Raw genomic sequence first — 14,849 nt, 5'->3', positions numbered from 1 at the left:
CCCGTTTACAATCAAATTAGGCTACAATTTTGTCCAAATCCGGCAGTACCCGAGCTACCCTTCCGCACAGCACTGGCTCACGACAACAAAAATCGCTAAATGTTCCCAGAAAATAGAAAAAAATAAGAAGAAAATAGCGAATGTAAAGCTATTATTATGCCTGGGATACGATAAAATGGAACCGGAATCGAGTTTTGGACTTCCTAAGCGGATTTCTCGAGGAAACGGAAGCTTAACAGAAGCGAAAAATGGCAAATTAGAGGGTCTTAGAGAAGGAATTCGGCTAAAATCTCGCCAGCTCATTGCGGAGAAATGAGTCTCGTTCGTTTGCCCGTTTACAATTAAATCAGCCTACAATTTTGTCCAAATCCGGCAGTGCCCGAGCTACGTTGATTTTACATGTCTTCTCCGGTCCTAATCGAGAGTCAAATGAGTTGAGCTGAAAATCGTCTGTCAACAAGTAATCAAAAATAGAAAAACACGAAAAGGGGTGCCACACGAGGACTTCCTAGGGGGCCACCCATCCAAGTACTGCTCTCGCCCAAGCACGCTTCACTTCAGAGTTCGGATTGGATCCGGTGCATTAGTGCTGGTATGATCGCACCCGACATTGAGTGGGATTTTTATTCTTATATCCTCGAGTACGTGTGGAGCGGGCGGCGATGGACAACACGCGGCACTGCTCTCGCCCAATCAGAACCATGAAGTTAAGCGTTCTGGAGCGATGGTAAAGCTAGGATGAGTGACCTCCCTATGAAGTCCTCGTGTCGCGATCGTTTACGTAATATATGGCTAAAACAGTCGAAATAATTGTTTTTAATGAGTTAACCGTCTCCGGAGTAATCTGCGTCATACCCTTCCGCACAGCTTCGGCTCACGACAACAAAAATCGCTAAATGTTCCCAGAAAATAGAAAAAAATAAGAAGAAGAAAATAGCGAATGTAAAGCTATTATTATGCCTGTGATACGATAAAATGAAACTGGAATCGAATTTCGGACTTCCTAACTGGATTTCTCAAGGAAACGGAAGCTTAACTGAAGCGGAAAATCGCAAATTAGAGAATCTTAGAGAAGGAATTCGGTTAAAATCTCGCAAGCTCATTGCGGAGGAATGAGTCTCGTTCGTTTGTCTGTTTACAATCAAATTAGCCTACAATTTTTTCCAAATCCGGCAATGCCCGAGCTACGTTGATTTCTCATGTCTTCTCTGGTCCTGATCGAGAGTTAGATGACTTGAGCCGAAAATCGTCTGTCAACAAGTACTGCTCTCGTCCCAGCACGCTTAACTTCGGAGTTCTGATGGGATCCGGTGTATTAGTGCTGGTATGATCGCACCCGACATTGAGTGGGATGTATATTCTTATATCCCTCGAGTACGTGTGGAGCGGGCGGCGATGGACAACACGTGTCGCGACCGTTTACGTAAATTATGGCTAAAACAGTCGAAATAATTGTTTTAGATGAGTTAACCGTCTCCGGAGTAATCTGCGTCATACCCTTCCGCACAGAACCGACTCACGACAACAAAAATCGCTAAATGTTTTCAGAAAATAGAAAAAAAAATAAGAATAAGAAAATAGCGAATGTAAAGCTATTATTATGCCTGGAATACAATAAAATGAAACCGAAATCGAATTTCGGACTTCCTAAGCGGATTTCTCGAGGAAACGGAAGCTTAACAGAAGCGGAAAATCGCAAATTAGAGGGTCTTAGAGAAGGAATTCGGCTAAAATCTCTCCAGCTCATTGCGGATTAATGAGTTTCGTTCGTTTGCCCGTTTACAATCAAATTAGGCTAAAATTTTGTCCAAATCCGGTAGTGCCCGAGTTACGTTGATTTCACGTCTTATCTGGTCCCGATCGAGATTCAGATAATTTGAGCCGAAAATCGTCGATCAACAAGTAATCAAAAATATAAAAACACGAAAAAGAATGCAACACGAGGACTTCCCAGGGGGTCACGCATCCTAGTACTACTCTCAACGGCACGCTTAACTTCGGAGTTCTGATGGGATCCGGTGCATTAGTTCTGGTATGATCGCACCCGACATTGAGTTGGATGTTTATTCTTATATCCCTCGAGTACGTGTGGAGCGGGCGGCGATGGACAACACGCGGCACTGCTCTCGCCCAATCAGAACCATGAAGTTAAGCGTTCTGACGCGATGGCAAAGCTAGGATGGGTGAACTCCCTGGGAAATCCTCGTGTCGCGAACGTTTACGTAAATTATGGCTATAACAGTCGAAATAATTATTTTTAATGAGTTAACCGTCTCCGGAGTAATACGCGTCATACCCTTACCCACAGCACCGGCTCACGACAACAAAAATCGCTAAATGTTCCCAGAAAATAGAAAAAAATGAGAAGAAGAAAATAGCGAATGTAAAGCAATTATTATGCCTGGGATACGATAAAATAGAACCGGAATCGAATTTCGGACTTCCTAAGCAGATTTCTCGAGCAGATTTGTCCAAATCCGACAGTGCCCGAATTACGTTGATTTCACATGTCTTATTTTGTCTCGATCGAGATTCAGATGATTTGAGCCGAAAATCATCTTTCAACAAGTAATCAAAAATAGAAAAACACGAAAAGGGTACAACACGAGGACTTCCTAGGGGGTCACCCATCCTAGTACTGCTCTCGCCCAAGCATGCTTAACTTCGGAGCTCTGATGGGATCCGGTGCATTAGTGCTGGTATGATCGCACCCGACATTGAGTGGGATGTTTATTCTTATATCCCTTGAGTACGTGTGGAGCGGGCGGCGATGGACAACATGCCGCACTGCTCTCGCCCAATCAGAACCATGAAGTTAAGCGTTCTGGCACGATGGCAGAGCTAGGATGGGTGACGTCCCCGGGAAGTCCTCGTGTCGCGACCTTTTACGTAAATTATGGCTAAAACAGTAAAAATAATTGTTTTTAATGAGTTAACCTTCTCAGGAGTAATCTGCGTCATACCCTTCCGCAAAGCACCGGCTCACGACAACAAAAATCGCTAAATGTACCCAGAAAATAAAAAAAAATAAGAAGAAGAAAATAGGGAATTTAAAGCTATTATTATGCCTGGGATACGATAATATGAAACTGGAATCGAATTTCGGACTTCCTTAGTGGATTTCTCGAGGAAACAGAAGCTTAACAGAAGCGGAAAATCGCAAATTAGAGGGTCTTAGAGAAGGAATTCGGCTAAAATCTCGCAAGCTCATTGAGGAGAATGAGTGTCGTTCGTTTGCCCATTTACAATCAAATTAGCCTACAATTTTGTCCAATTCCGGCAGTGCCCGAACCACGTTGATTTCACATGTCTTCTCTGGTCCTTATCGAGAGTCAGATGATTTGAGCCAAAAAGTGTCTGTCAACAAGTAATCAAAAATAGAAAAACACGAAAAAGAGTGCAACACGAGGACTTCACAGGGGGTCACCCATCAGAGTACTGCTCTCGTCCAGGCACGCTTAACTTCGGAGCTTTTATGGGATCTGGTGTATTAGTGCTGGTATGATCGCACCCGACATTGAGTGGGATGTTTATTCTAATATCCCTCGAGTACGTGTGGAGCGGGCGGCGATGGACAACACGCGGCATTGCTCTCACCCAATAAGGACCAAGAAGTTAAGCTTTCGGGCGCGATGGCAGAGCTAGGATGGGTGACCGCCCTGGGAAATCCTCGTGTCGCGACCGTTTACGTAAATTATGGCTAAAACAATCGAAAAAACTTTCATTTTTAATGAGTTAACCGTCTACGGAGTAATCTGCGTCATACCCTTCCGCACAGAACCGGCTCACGACAACAAAAATCATAATTGTTTCCAAAAAATTGAAAAAAAATAAAAATAAGAAAATAGCGAATTTAAAGCTATTATTATGCTTGAGATACGATAAAATGAAAACGGAATCGAATTTCGGATTAATGAGTCTTGTTCGTTTGCCCGTTTACAATCAAATTATGCAACATTTTTGTCCAAATCCGGCAAGTGCCCGAGCTACGTTGATTTCACGTCTTATCTGGTCCCGATCGAGATTAAGATGATTTGAGCCGAAAATCGTCTATCAACAAGTATTCAAAAATAGAAAAACACGAAAAAGGGTGCAACACGAGGACTTCCCAGGGGGTCAACCATCCTAGTACTGATCTCGCCCAAGCACGCTTAACTTCGGAGTTTGATGGGATCCGAAGTATTATTGCTGGTATGATCGCACCTGACATTGAGTGGGATGTTTGTTCTTATATCCCTCGAGTACGTGTGGAGCGGGCGGCGATGGACAACACGCCGCACTGCTCTCGCCCAATCAGAACAATGAAGTTAAGCGTTCTGGCGCAAAGGCAGAGCTAGGATGGGTGACCTCCCTGGGAAGTCCTCGTGTCGCGACCGTTTACGTAAATTATGGCTAAAACAGTCGAAATAATTGTTTTTAATGAGTTAACCGTCTCCGGAGTAATCTTCGTCATATCCTTCCGCACAGAACCGGCTCACGACAACAAAAAACGATAAATGTTCCCAGAAAATAGAAAAAAATAAGAATAAGAAAATAACGAATCTAAAGCTATTATTATGCCTGGGATACGATAAAAAGAAACCGGAATCGAATTTTAGACTTCGTAAGCAGATTTCTCGAGGAAACGGAAGTCTCGTTCGTTTGCCCGTTTACACTCAAATTAGCCTACAATTTTGTCCAAATCCGGCAGTGCCTGAGCTACGTTGATTTCACATGTCTTCTCTGGTCATGATCGAGATTCAGATGATTTGAGCCGAAAATCGTCTGTCAACAAGTAATCAAAAATAAAAAAACACGAAAAGGGGTGCAACACGAGGACTTCTCAGGGGGTCACCCATCCTAGTACTGCTCTCGCCCAAGCATGCTTAATTTCGGAGTTCTAATGGGATCCGGTGTATTATTGCTGGTATGATCGCACCCGACTTTGAGTGGGATGTTTATTCTTATATCCCTCGAGTACATGTGGAGCGGGCGGCGATGGACAACACGCGGCACTGTTCTCGCCCAATCAGAACAATAAAGTTATGCGTTCTGGCGCGATGGCTGAGCCAGGATGGGTGACCTCCCTGGGAAGTCCTCGTGTCGCGACCGTTTACGTAATTTATGGATAAAACAGTCGAAATAATTGTTTTCAATGAGTTATCCGTCTCAGGAGTAATTTGCGTCATACCCTTCCGCACAGAACCAACTCACGACAACAAAAATCTCTAAATGTTCCAAGAAAATAGAAAAAAAAATAAGAATAAGAAAATAACGAATGTAAAGCTATTATTATGCCTGGGATACGATAAAATGGAACTGGAATCGAATTTCGGACTACCTTAACAGATTTCTCGAGGAAAAGGAAGCTTAACAGAAGCGGAAAATCGCAAATTAGAGGGTCTTAGAGAAGGAATTCGGCTAAAATCTCGCCAGCTCTTTTCGGAGTAACTAGTCTCGTTCGTTTGCCCGTTTACAATCAAATTAGCCTACAATTTTATCCAAATCCGGCAATGCCCGAGCTACGTTGATTTCACAAGTCTTATCTGCTCCCGATCGAGATTCGGAAGATTTGAGCCGAAAATCGACTTTCAACAAGTAATCAAAAATAGAAATACATGACATGAAAAGGGGTGCAACTCGAGGACTTCCCATGGGGTCACCCATCCTAGTACTGCTCTCGCCCAAGCACGCTTAACTTCGGAGTTCTGATGGGATCCGGTGCATTAATGCTGATATGATCGCACCCGACATTGAGTGGGATGTTTATTCTTATATCCCTCGAGTACGTGTGGAGCGGGCGGCGATGGACAACACGCGGCATTGCTCTCGCCCAATCAGAACCATGAAGTTAATCGTTATGGCGCGATAACAGAGCTAGGATGTGTGACCTCCCTGGGAAGTCCTCGTGTCGCGACCGTTTACGTAAATTATGGATAAAACAGTCGAAATAATTGTTTTTAATGAGTTAACCGTCTCTGGAGTAATCCGCGTCATAGCCTTTCGCACAGAACCGGCTCACGACAACAAAAATCGATAAATATTTCCACAAAATAGAAAAAAAATTAAGAAGAAAAAAATAGCGATTGTAAAGCTATTATTATACCTGGGATACGATAAAATGGAACCGAAATCGAATTTCGAACTTCCTAAGCGGATTTTTCGAGGAAACGGAAGCTTAACAGAAGCGGAAAATCGCAAATTAGAGGGTCTTAGACAAGAAATTCGGCTAAAATCTTGCCAGCTAATTGCGAAGTAATGAGTCTCGTTCGTTTGCCAGTTTACAATCAAATTAGCCTACAATTTTGTCCAAATCCGACAGTGCCCGAGCTACGTTGATTTCACATGTCTTATCTGGTCCCGATCGAGATTCAGATGATTTGAGCCGAAAATCGTCTGTCAACAAGTAATCAAAAATTGAAAAACACGAAAAAGGGTACTACACGATGACTTCCCAGGGGGTCACCCATCCTAGTACTGCTCTCGCCCAAGCACACTTAACTTCAGAGTTCTAATGGGATCTGGTGCATTAGTGCTGGTATGATCGCACCTTACAGAATGGAATGTTTATTCTTATATCCCTCGAGTACGTGTGGAGCGGGCGGCGATGGACAACACGCGGCACTGCTCTCGCCCAATCGGAACCATGAATTTAAGCGTTCTAGCGCGATGGTAGAGTTAGGCTAGGTGACCTCCCTGGGAAGTCCTCGTGTCGCGACCGTTTACGTGAATTATGGATAAAACAGTCGAAATAATTGTTTTTAGTGAGTTAACCGTTTCCGAAGTAATCTACGTAATACCCTTCCGCACAAAACATGCTCACGACAATAAAAATCGATAAATGTTCCCAGAAAATAGAAAAAAAAATAAGAAGAATAAAATAGCGAATGTAAAGCTGTTATTATGCCTGGGATACGATAAAATGGAACCGATATCGAATTTCGAATTCCTAAGGGGATTTCTCGAGGAAACGGAAGCTTAACAGAAGCGGAAAATCGCAAATTAGAGAGTCTTAGAGAAGGAATTCCGCTAAAATCTCGCCAGCTCATTGCGGAGTAATGAGTCTCGTTCGTTTGCCCGTTTACAATCAAATTAGCATTCAATTTTGTACAAATCCGGCAGTGCCCGAGCTACGTTGATTTCACAAGTCTTATCTGGTCCCGATCGAGATTCAGATGATTTGAGACGAAATCGTCTGTCAACAAGTAATCAAAAATAGAAAAAGACGAAAAGGGGTGCAACACGAGGACTTCCCAAGGGGTCACACATCCTAGTACTGCTCTCGCCCAAGCACGCTTCACTTCAGAGTTCGGATTGGATCCGGTGCATTAGTGCTGGTATGATCGCACCCGACATTGAGTGGGATTTTTATTCTTATATCCACGAGTACGTGTGGAGCGGGCGGCGATGGACAACACGCGGCACTGCTCTCGCCCAATCAGAACCATGAAGTTAAGCGTTCTGGAGCGATGGTAGAGCTAGGATGAGTGACCTCCCTAGGAAGTCCTCGTGTCGCGACCGTTTACGGAAATTATGGATAAAATAGTCGAATTAATTGTTTTAATGAGTTAACCATCTCCGGAGTAATCTGCGTCATACCTTTCCGCACAGAACCGGCTCACGACAACAAAAATCGCTAAATGTTCCCACAAAATAGAAAAAAAATTAAGAAGAAGAAAATAGCGAATGTAAAGCTATTATTATGTCTAGGATACGATAAAATTGAACCGGAATCGAATTTGAAATTCCTAAACGGATTTCTCGAGGAAACAGAATCTTAACAGAAGCGGAAAATCACAAATTAGAGGGTCTTAGAGAAGGAATTCGGCAAAAATCTCGCCATCTCGTTGCGGAGTAATGAGTCTCGTTCGTTTGCCCGTTTACAATCAAATTAGGCTACAATTTTGTCCAAATCCGGCAGTGCCCGAGCTACGTTGATTTCACATGTCTTATCTTATTTTGATCGAGATTCAGATGATTTGAGCCGAAAAACGTTTGTCAACATGTAATCAAAAATAGAAAAACACGGAAAGGGGTGCAACACGAAGACTTCCCAGGGGGTTACCCATCCTAGTACTGCTCTCGCCTAAGCACGCTTAACTTCGGAGTTCTGATGGGATTCGGTGTATTAGGGCTGGTATGATTGCACCCAACATTGAGTGGGATGTTTATTCTTATATCCCCCGAGTTCGTGTGGAGCGGACGGCGATAAACAAAACGCGGCACTGCTCTCGCCCAATTAGAACCATGAAGTTAAGCGTTCTGGTGCGATGGCAGAGCTAGGATGGGTGACCTCCCTGGAAAGTTCTCATGTCGCAATCGTTTACGTGAATTATGGATAAAAGCATTCGAAATAATTGTTTTTAATGAGTTAACCGTCTCCGGAGTAATCTGCGTCAAACCCTTCAGCACAGAACCAGCTCACGACAACAAAAATCGCTAAATGTTCCGAGAAAATAGAAAAAAAAATATGAAGAAGAAAATAGCGAATGTAAAGCTATTATTATGCCTAGGATACGATAAAATGGAACCGGAATCGAATTTCGAACTTCCTAACCGGATTTGAAGAGGAAACGGAAGCTTCACAGAAGTGGAAAATCGCAAATTAGAGGGTCTTAGAGAAGGAATTCGGCTAAAATCTCGCCACCTCGTTGCGGAGTAATGAGTCTCGTTCGTTTGCCCATTTACAAACAAATTAGGCTACAATTTTGTCCATATCCGGCAGTGCCCGAGCTACGTTGATTTCACATGTCTTATCTGATCCCGATCGAGATTCAGATTATTTGAGCCGAAAATCGTCTGTCAACAAGTAATCAAAAATAGAAAAACACGAAAAGGGGTTTAACACGAGGACTTTCCAGGGGGTAACCCATCATAGTAATGCTCTCGACCAAGCACGCATAACTTCGGAATTCTGATGGGATCCGGTGCATTAGTGCTGGTATGATCGCACCCGACATTGAGTGGGATATTTATTTTTATATCCCCCGAGTACGTGTGGAGCGGGCGACGATGGACAACACGCGGCACTGCTCTCGCCCAATCAGAACCATGAAGTTAAACGTTCTGGCGCGATGGTAGAGTTAGGATAGGTGACCTCCCTAGGAAGTCCTCGTGTCGCGACCGTTTACGTGAATTATGGATAAAATAGTCGAAATAATTGTTTTTAGTGAGTTAACCGTCTCCGGAGTAATCTACGTAATACCCTTCCGCACAGAACATGCTCACGACAACAAAAATCGCTAAATGTTCCTAGAAAATAAAAAAAAATAAGAAGAATAAAATAGCGAATGTAAAGCTGTTATTATGCCTGGATAGGATAAAATGGAACCGAAATCGAATTTTGAACTTCCTAAGCGAATTTCTCGAAGAAACGGAATCTTAACAGAAGCGGAAAATCGCAAATTAGAGAGTCTTAGAGAAGGAATTCCGCTAAAATCTCGCCAGCTCATTGCGAAGTAATGAGTCTCGTTCGTTTGCCCGTTTACAATCAAATAAGGCTACAATTTTGTCCAGATCCGGCAGCGCCCGAGCTACGTTGATTTCATATGTCTTATCTGATCCCGATCGAGATTCAGATGATTTGAGCCGAAAATCGTCTGTCAACAAGTAATCAAAAATAGAAAAACACGAAAAGGGGTGCAACACGAGGACTTCCCAGGGAGTCACCCATCCTAGTACTGCGCTCGCCCAAGCACGCTTTACTTGGGAGTTCTGATGGGATCTGGTGCATTAGTGCTGGTATGATCGCACCCGACATTTAGTGGGATGTTTATTCTTATATCCTTCGAGTACGTGTGGAGCGGGCGGCGATGGACAACAGGCGGCACTGCTCTCGCCCAATCAGAACCTTGAAGTTTAGCGTTCTAGCGTGATGGCAGAGCTAGGATGGGTGACCTCCCTGGGAAGTCCTCGTGTCAGTCGTACATTATGGATAAAACAGTCGAAATAATTGTTTTTAATGAGTTAACCGTCTCCGGAGTAATCGTCGTAATACCCTTCTGCTCAGAACCGGCTCACGACAACAAAAATTGCTAAATGTTCCCAGAAAATAGAAAAAAAATAAGAAGAAGAAAATAGCGAATGTAAAGCTATTATTATGCTTTGGATACGATAAAAAGGAACCGGAATCAAATTTCGGACTTCCTAAGCGGATATCTCGAGGAAACGAAAGCTTAACAGTAGCGGAAAATTGCAAATTAGAGAGTCTTAGAGAAGAAATTCGGCTAAAATCACACCATCTCATTGCGGAGGAATGAATCTCGTTCGTTTGCCCGTTTACCATTAAATTGGGCTACAATTTTGTCCAAATCCGGCAATGCCCGAGCTACGTTGATTTCACACGAGGACTTACCAGGGGGCCACCCATCCTAGTACTGCTCTCGCCCAAGCACGCTTAACTTCAGAGTTTTGATGGGATCCGGTGCATTAGTGCTGGTATGATCGCACCCGACATTGAGTGGGATTTTTATTCTTATATCCTCGAGTACGTGTGGAGCGGACGGCGATGGACAACACGCGGCACTGCTCTCGCCCAATCAGAACCATGAAGTTATGCGTTCTGGCGCGATGGCAGAGCTAAGATGGTTGACCTCCCTGGGAAGTCCTCCTGTCGCGACCGTTTAAGTAAATTATGGATACAACAGTCGAAATAATTGTTTTTTATGAGTTAACCATCTCCGAAGTAATCTGCGTCATACTCTTCCGCACAGAACCGGCTCACGACACTAAAAATCGCTAAATGTTTCTAGAAAACAGAAAAAAAAATAAGAAGAAGAAAATAGCGAATGTAAAGCTATTATTATGCCTGGGATACGATAAAATGGAACCGGAATCGAATTTCAAACTTCCTAAGCGGATTTCTTGAGGAAACGGAAGCTTAACAGAATCGGAAAATCGCAAATTAGAGGGTTTTAGAGAAAGAATACGGCTAAAATCTCGCCACCTCGTTGCGGAGTAATGATTCGTTCGTTTTCCCGTTTACAATCAAATTAAGCTACAATTTTGTCCAAATCTTGCAGTGCCCGAGCTACGTTGATTTCACATGTCTTATCTGATCCCGATCGAGATTCAGATGATTTGAGCCGAAAATCGTCTGTCAACAAGTAATCAAAAATAGAAAAACATCAAAATGGTGCAACACGAGGACTTCCCATGGGGTCACCCATCATAGTACTGCTCTCGCCCCAGCACGCTTAACTTCGGAGTTCTGATGGGATCCGGTGAATTAGTGCTAGTATGATCGCGCCCGACATTGAGTGGGATGTTTATTCTTATATCCCCCGAGTACGTGTGGAGCGGGCGACGATGGACAACACGCGGCACTGCTCTCGCCCAATAAGAACCATGAAGTTAAGTGTTCTGGCGTGATGGCAGAGCTAGGATTGGTGACCTCCCCGGGAAGTCCTCGTGTCTCGATCGTTTACGTAAATTATGGATAAAACATTCGAAATAATGGTTTTTAATGAGTTAACCGTCTCCGGAGTAATCTGCGTCATACCCTTCCGCACAGAACCGGCTCACGACAACAAAAATCGTTAAATGTTCCCATAAAATAGAAAAAAAATAAGAAGAAGAAAATAGCAAATGTAAAGCTATTATTATGCCTGGGATACGATAAAATGAAACCGGAATCGAATTTCGGACTTCCTAAGAGGATTTCTCGAGGAAACGGAAGCTTAACAGAAGCGGAAAATCGCAAATTAGAGGGTCTTAGAGAAGGAATTCGACTAAAATCACGCCAGCTCATTGCGGAGGAATGAATCTCGTTCGTTTGCCCGTTTTCAATCAAATTAGGCTACAATTTTGTCCAAATCCGGCAGTGCCCGAGCTACGTTTATTTCACATGTCTTATCTGGCCCCGATCAAAATTCAGATGATTTGAGCCGAAAATCGTCTGTCAACAAGTAATCAAAAAAAAAAAACACGAAAAGGGGTGTAAAACGTGGACTTCCCAGGGGGTAACCCATCCTAGTACTACTCTCGCCCAACCACGCTTCACTTCGGAGTTCTGATGGGATCCGGTGCATTAGTACTGGTATGATCGCACCTGACATTGAGTGGGATTTTTATTCTTATATCCTCGAGTAAGTGTGGAGCGGACGGCGATGGACAACACGCGGCACTGCTCTCGCCCAATCAGAACCATGAAGTTAAGCGTTCTGGCGCGATGGCAGAGCTAGGATGGGTGACCTTCCTGGGAAGTCCTCGTGTCCGACCGTTTACGTATGTTATGTATACAACAGTGGAAATAATTTTTTTTAATGAGTTAACCGTCTCCGGAGTAACATGCGTCATAACCTTCCGCACAGCACCGGCTCACGACAACAAAAATCTCTAAATGTTCCCAGAAAATAGAAAAAAAATAAGAAAATGAAAAGAGCGAATGTAAAGCTATTATTATGCCTGGGATACGATAAAATGGAACCGGAATCGAATTTCGAACTTCCTAAGCGGATTTCTCGAGGAAACGGAAGCTTAACAGATGCGGAAAATCGCAAATTAGAGGGTTTTAGAGAAGGAATTCGGCTGAAATCTCGCCACCCCGTTGCGGAGTAATGATTCGTTCGTTTGCCCGTTTACAATCAAATTAAGCTACAATTTTGTTTAAATCCGGCAGTGCCCGAGCTACGTTGATTTCACATGTCTAACCTAATCCCGATCGAGATTCAGATGATTTGAGCCAAAAATCTCCTGATGCAACACGAGGACTTCCCATGGGGTCACCCATCCTAGTACTGCTCTCGCCCAAGCACGCTTAACTTCTGAGTTCTGATGGGATCCGGTGCATTAGTGCTGGTATGATCGCACCCGATATTGAGTGGGATGTTTATTCTTATATCCCTCGAGTACGTGTGGAGCGGGCGGCGATGGACAACACGCGGCACTGCTCTCGCCCAACAGAACCATGAAGTTAAGCGTTCCGGCGCGATGGCAGAGCTAGGATGGGTGACCTCCCTTGGAAGTCCTCGTGTCGCGACCGTTTACGTAAATTATGGATAAAACAGTCGAAATAATTGTTTTTAATGAGTTAACCGTCTCCGAAGTAATCTGCGTCATACCCTTCCGCACAGAACCGGTTCACGACAACAAAAATCGTTAAATGTTCCCAGAAAATAGAAAAAAATAAGAAGAAGAAAATAGCGAATGTAAAGCTATTATTATGCCTGAGATACGATAAAATGAAACCGGAATCGAATTTCGGACTTCCTAAGCGGATTTCTCGAGGAAACGGAAGCTTTACAAAAGCCGAAAATCGCAAATTAGAGGGTCCTAGAGATGAAATTCGGCTAAAATCTCGCCAGCTCATTGCGCAGCAATGAGTCTTGTTTGTTTGCCCGTTTACCATCAAATTAGGTAACAATTTTGTCCAAATCCGGCATTGCCCGAGCTACTTGATTTCACATGTCTCATCTAGTCCCGATCGAGATTCAGAAGATTTGAGCCGAAAATCGTCTGTCAACAAGTAATCAAAAATAGAAAAACACGAAATTGGGTGCAACATGAGGACTTCCCAGGGGGGTTACCCATCCCAGTATTGCTCTCGCCCAAGCACCCTTAACTTCGGAGTTCTGATGGGATCCGGTTCATTACTGCTGGTATGATCGCACCCGACATTGAGTGGGATGTTTATTATTATATCCCTCGAGTACATGTGGAGCGGGCGGCGATGGACAACACGCGGCACTGCTCTCGCCTAATCAGAACCATGAAGTTAAGCATTCTGGCGCGATGGCAGGGCTACGATGGGTGACCTCCCTGGGAAGTTTTCGTGTCGCGACCGTTTAAGTAAATTAAGGCTAAAACAGTAAAAAAATTTTTTTTATTGAGTTAACCGTCTCCGGATTAATCTACGTTATGCCCTTCCGCACAGAACCGGCTTACGACAACAAAAGTCACTAAATGTTCCCAGAAAATAGAAAAAAAAAATAAGAAGAAGAAAATAGCAAATGTAAAGCTATTATTATGCCAGAGAGACGATAAAATGGAACCGGGATCGAATTTCGAACTTCCTAAGCTGATTTCTCGAGGAAACGGAATCTTAACAGAAGCGGAAAATCGCAAATTAGAGGGTCATAGAGAAAGAATTCGGCTAAAATCTCGCCAGCTCGTTGCGTAGTAATGAGTCTCGTCCATTTGCTCATTTACAATCAAATTGGCCTACAATTTTGTCCAAATCCGGCAGTGCCCGAGCTACTTTCATTTCACATGTCTTATCTGGTCTCGATCGAGATTCAGATGATTTGAGCCGAAAATCGTCTGTCAACAAGTAATCAAAAATAGAAAAACACGAAAAGGGGTGCAACACGAGGACTTCCCAGGGGGTCACCCATCCTAGTACTGGTCTCGCCCAAGCACGCTTAACTTCGGAGTTCTGATGGGATCCGGTGCATTAGTGCTGGAATGATAGAACCGACATTGAGTGGGATGTTTATTCTTATATCCCTCGACTACGTGTTGAGTGGGCGGCGATGGGCAACACGCGGCACTGCTCTTGCCCAATCAGAACCATGAAGTTAAGCGTTCTGGCGCGATGGCAGAGCTAGGATGTGTGACCTCCCTGGGAAGTCCTTGTGTCGCGATCGTTTATGTATATTATGGATACAACAGTCGAAATAATTGTTTTTAATGAGTTAACCGTCTACGAAGTAATCTACGTAATACCCTTCCGCTCAGAACAGGCTCACGACAACAAAAATCGCCAAATGTTCCCAGAAAATACAAAAAAAATAAGAAGAAGAAAATAGGGAATGTAAAGCTATTATTATGCTTGGGATACGATAAAATGGAACCAGAATCGAATTTCAGACTTCCTAAGCGGATTTCTCGAGGAAACGGAAGCTTAACAGAAGCGGAAAATCGCAAATTAG

At 43.6% G+C, this 14,849-nt stretch overlaps 15 non-coding genes and 3 pseudogenes across 15 annotated transcripts; all 18 read right to left on the bottom strand.

Annotated features, from left to right (window-relative positions):
- Positions 1 to 487: 487 nt before the first annotated feature.
- Positions 488 to 606, bottom strand: LOC142506999 (5S ribosomal RNA). Its single transcript, XR_012805268.1, has one exon. It is a non-coding gene; the product is annotated as a 5S ribosomal RNA (ribosomal RNA).
- Positions 607 to 1,929: 1,323 nt separating this feature from the next.
- On the bottom strand, positions 1,930 to 2,046 carry LOC142511920 (5S ribosomal RNA; annotated as a pseudogene).
- Positions 2,047 to 2,594: 548 nt separating this feature from the next.
- On the bottom strand, positions 2,595 to 2,713 carry LOC142515393 (5S ribosomal RNA). Its single transcript, XR_012811240.1, has one exon. It is a non-coding gene; the product is annotated as a 5S ribosomal RNA (ribosomal RNA).
- A 681-nt stretch (positions 2,714 to 3,394) lies between these two features.
- On the bottom strand, positions 3,395 to 3,513 carry LOC142508697 (5S ribosomal RNA). The gene has a single exon (XR_012806901.1). It is a non-coding gene; the product is annotated as a 5S ribosomal RNA (ribosomal RNA).
- A 574-nt stretch (positions 3,514 to 4,087) lies between these two features.
- On the bottom strand, positions 4,088 to 4,205 carry LOC142510458 (5S ribosomal RNA). The gene has a single exon (XR_012808568.1). It is a non-coding gene; the product is annotated as a 5S ribosomal RNA (ribosomal RNA).
- A 596-nt stretch (positions 4,206 to 4,801) lies between these two features.
- Positions 4,802 to 4,920, bottom strand: LOC142514532 (5S ribosomal RNA). The gene has a single exon (XR_012810421.1). It is a non-coding gene; the product is annotated as a 5S ribosomal RNA (ribosomal RNA).
- A 689-nt stretch (positions 4,921 to 5,609) lies between these two features.
- On the bottom strand, positions 5,610 to 5,728 carry LOC142513608 (5S ribosomal RNA). Its single transcript, XR_012809546.1, has one exon. It is a non-coding gene; the product is annotated as a 5S ribosomal RNA (ribosomal RNA).
- Positions 5,729 to 6,412: 684 nt separating this feature from the next.
- On the bottom strand, positions 6,413 to 6,531 carry LOC142507549 (5S ribosomal RNA). Its single transcript, XR_012805804.1, has one exon. It is a non-coding gene; the product is annotated as a 5S ribosomal RNA (ribosomal RNA).
- Positions 6,532 to 7,211: 680 nt separating this feature from the next.
- LOC142516821 (5S ribosomal RNA) lies at positions 7,212 to 7,330 on the bottom strand. The gene has a single exon (XR_012812594.1). It is a non-coding gene; the product is annotated as a 5S ribosomal RNA (ribosomal RNA).
- Positions 7,331 to 8,011: 681 nt separating this feature from the next.
- On the bottom strand, positions 8,012 to 8,130 carry LOC142507256 (5S ribosomal RNA). Its single transcript, XR_012805517.1, has one exon. It is a non-coding gene; the product is annotated as a 5S ribosomal RNA (ribosomal RNA).
- A 685-nt stretch (positions 8,131 to 8,815) lies between these two features.
- LOC142511968 (5S ribosomal RNA) lies at positions 8,816 to 8,934 on the bottom strand (annotated as a pseudogene).
- A 681-nt stretch (positions 8,935 to 9,615) lies between these two features.
- On the bottom strand, positions 9,616 to 9,734 carry LOC142517277 (5S ribosomal RNA). The gene has a single exon (XR_012813030.1). It is a non-coding gene; the product is annotated as a 5S ribosomal RNA (ribosomal RNA).
- Positions 9,735 to 10,312: 578 nt separating this feature from the next.
- LOC142512091 (5S ribosomal RNA) lies at positions 10,313 to 10,430 on the bottom strand (annotated as a pseudogene).
- A 680-nt stretch (positions 10,431 to 11,110) lies between these two features.
- LOC142516887 (5S ribosomal RNA) lies at positions 11,111 to 11,229 on the bottom strand. Its single transcript, XR_012812657.1, has one exon. It is a non-coding gene; the product is annotated as a 5S ribosomal RNA (ribosomal RNA).
- Positions 11,230 to 11,911: 682 nt separating this feature from the next.
- Positions 11,912 to 12,030, bottom strand: LOC142507288 (5S ribosomal RNA). Its single transcript, XR_012805548.1, has one exon. It is a non-coding gene; the product is annotated as a 5S ribosomal RNA (ribosomal RNA).
- Positions 12,031 to 12,672: 642 nt separating this feature from the next.
- LOC142515289 (5S ribosomal RNA) lies at positions 12,673 to 12,791 on the bottom strand. The gene has a single exon (XR_012811142.1). It is a non-coding gene; the product is annotated as a 5S ribosomal RNA (ribosomal RNA).
- Positions 12,792 to 13,471: 680 nt separating this feature from the next.
- On the bottom strand, positions 13,472 to 13,591 carry LOC142510474 (5S ribosomal RNA). The gene has a single exon (XR_012808584.1). It is a non-coding gene; the product is annotated as a 5S ribosomal RNA (ribosomal RNA).
- A 684-nt stretch (positions 13,592 to 14,275) lies between these two features.
- Positions 14,276 to 14,394, bottom strand: LOC142506419 (5S ribosomal RNA). The gene has a single exon (XR_012804713.1). It is a non-coding gene; the product is annotated as a 5S ribosomal RNA (ribosomal RNA).
- Positions 14,395 to 14,849: the final 455 nt, after the last annotated feature.

The sequence above is a fragment of the Primulina tabacum genome, chromosome 10 (assembly GCF_025594145.1).
Source record: "Primulina tabacum isolate GXHZ01 chromosome 10, ASM2559414v2, whole genome shotgun sequence".
Taxonomy (NCBI): domain Eukaryota; kingdom Viridiplantae; phylum Streptophyta; class Magnoliopsida; order Lamiales; family Gesneriaceae; genus Primulina; species Primulina tabacum.
The sequence above is the reverse complement of the archived record's forward strand: the minus strand, read 5'-3'. Positions and strand labels throughout refer to the sequence as shown.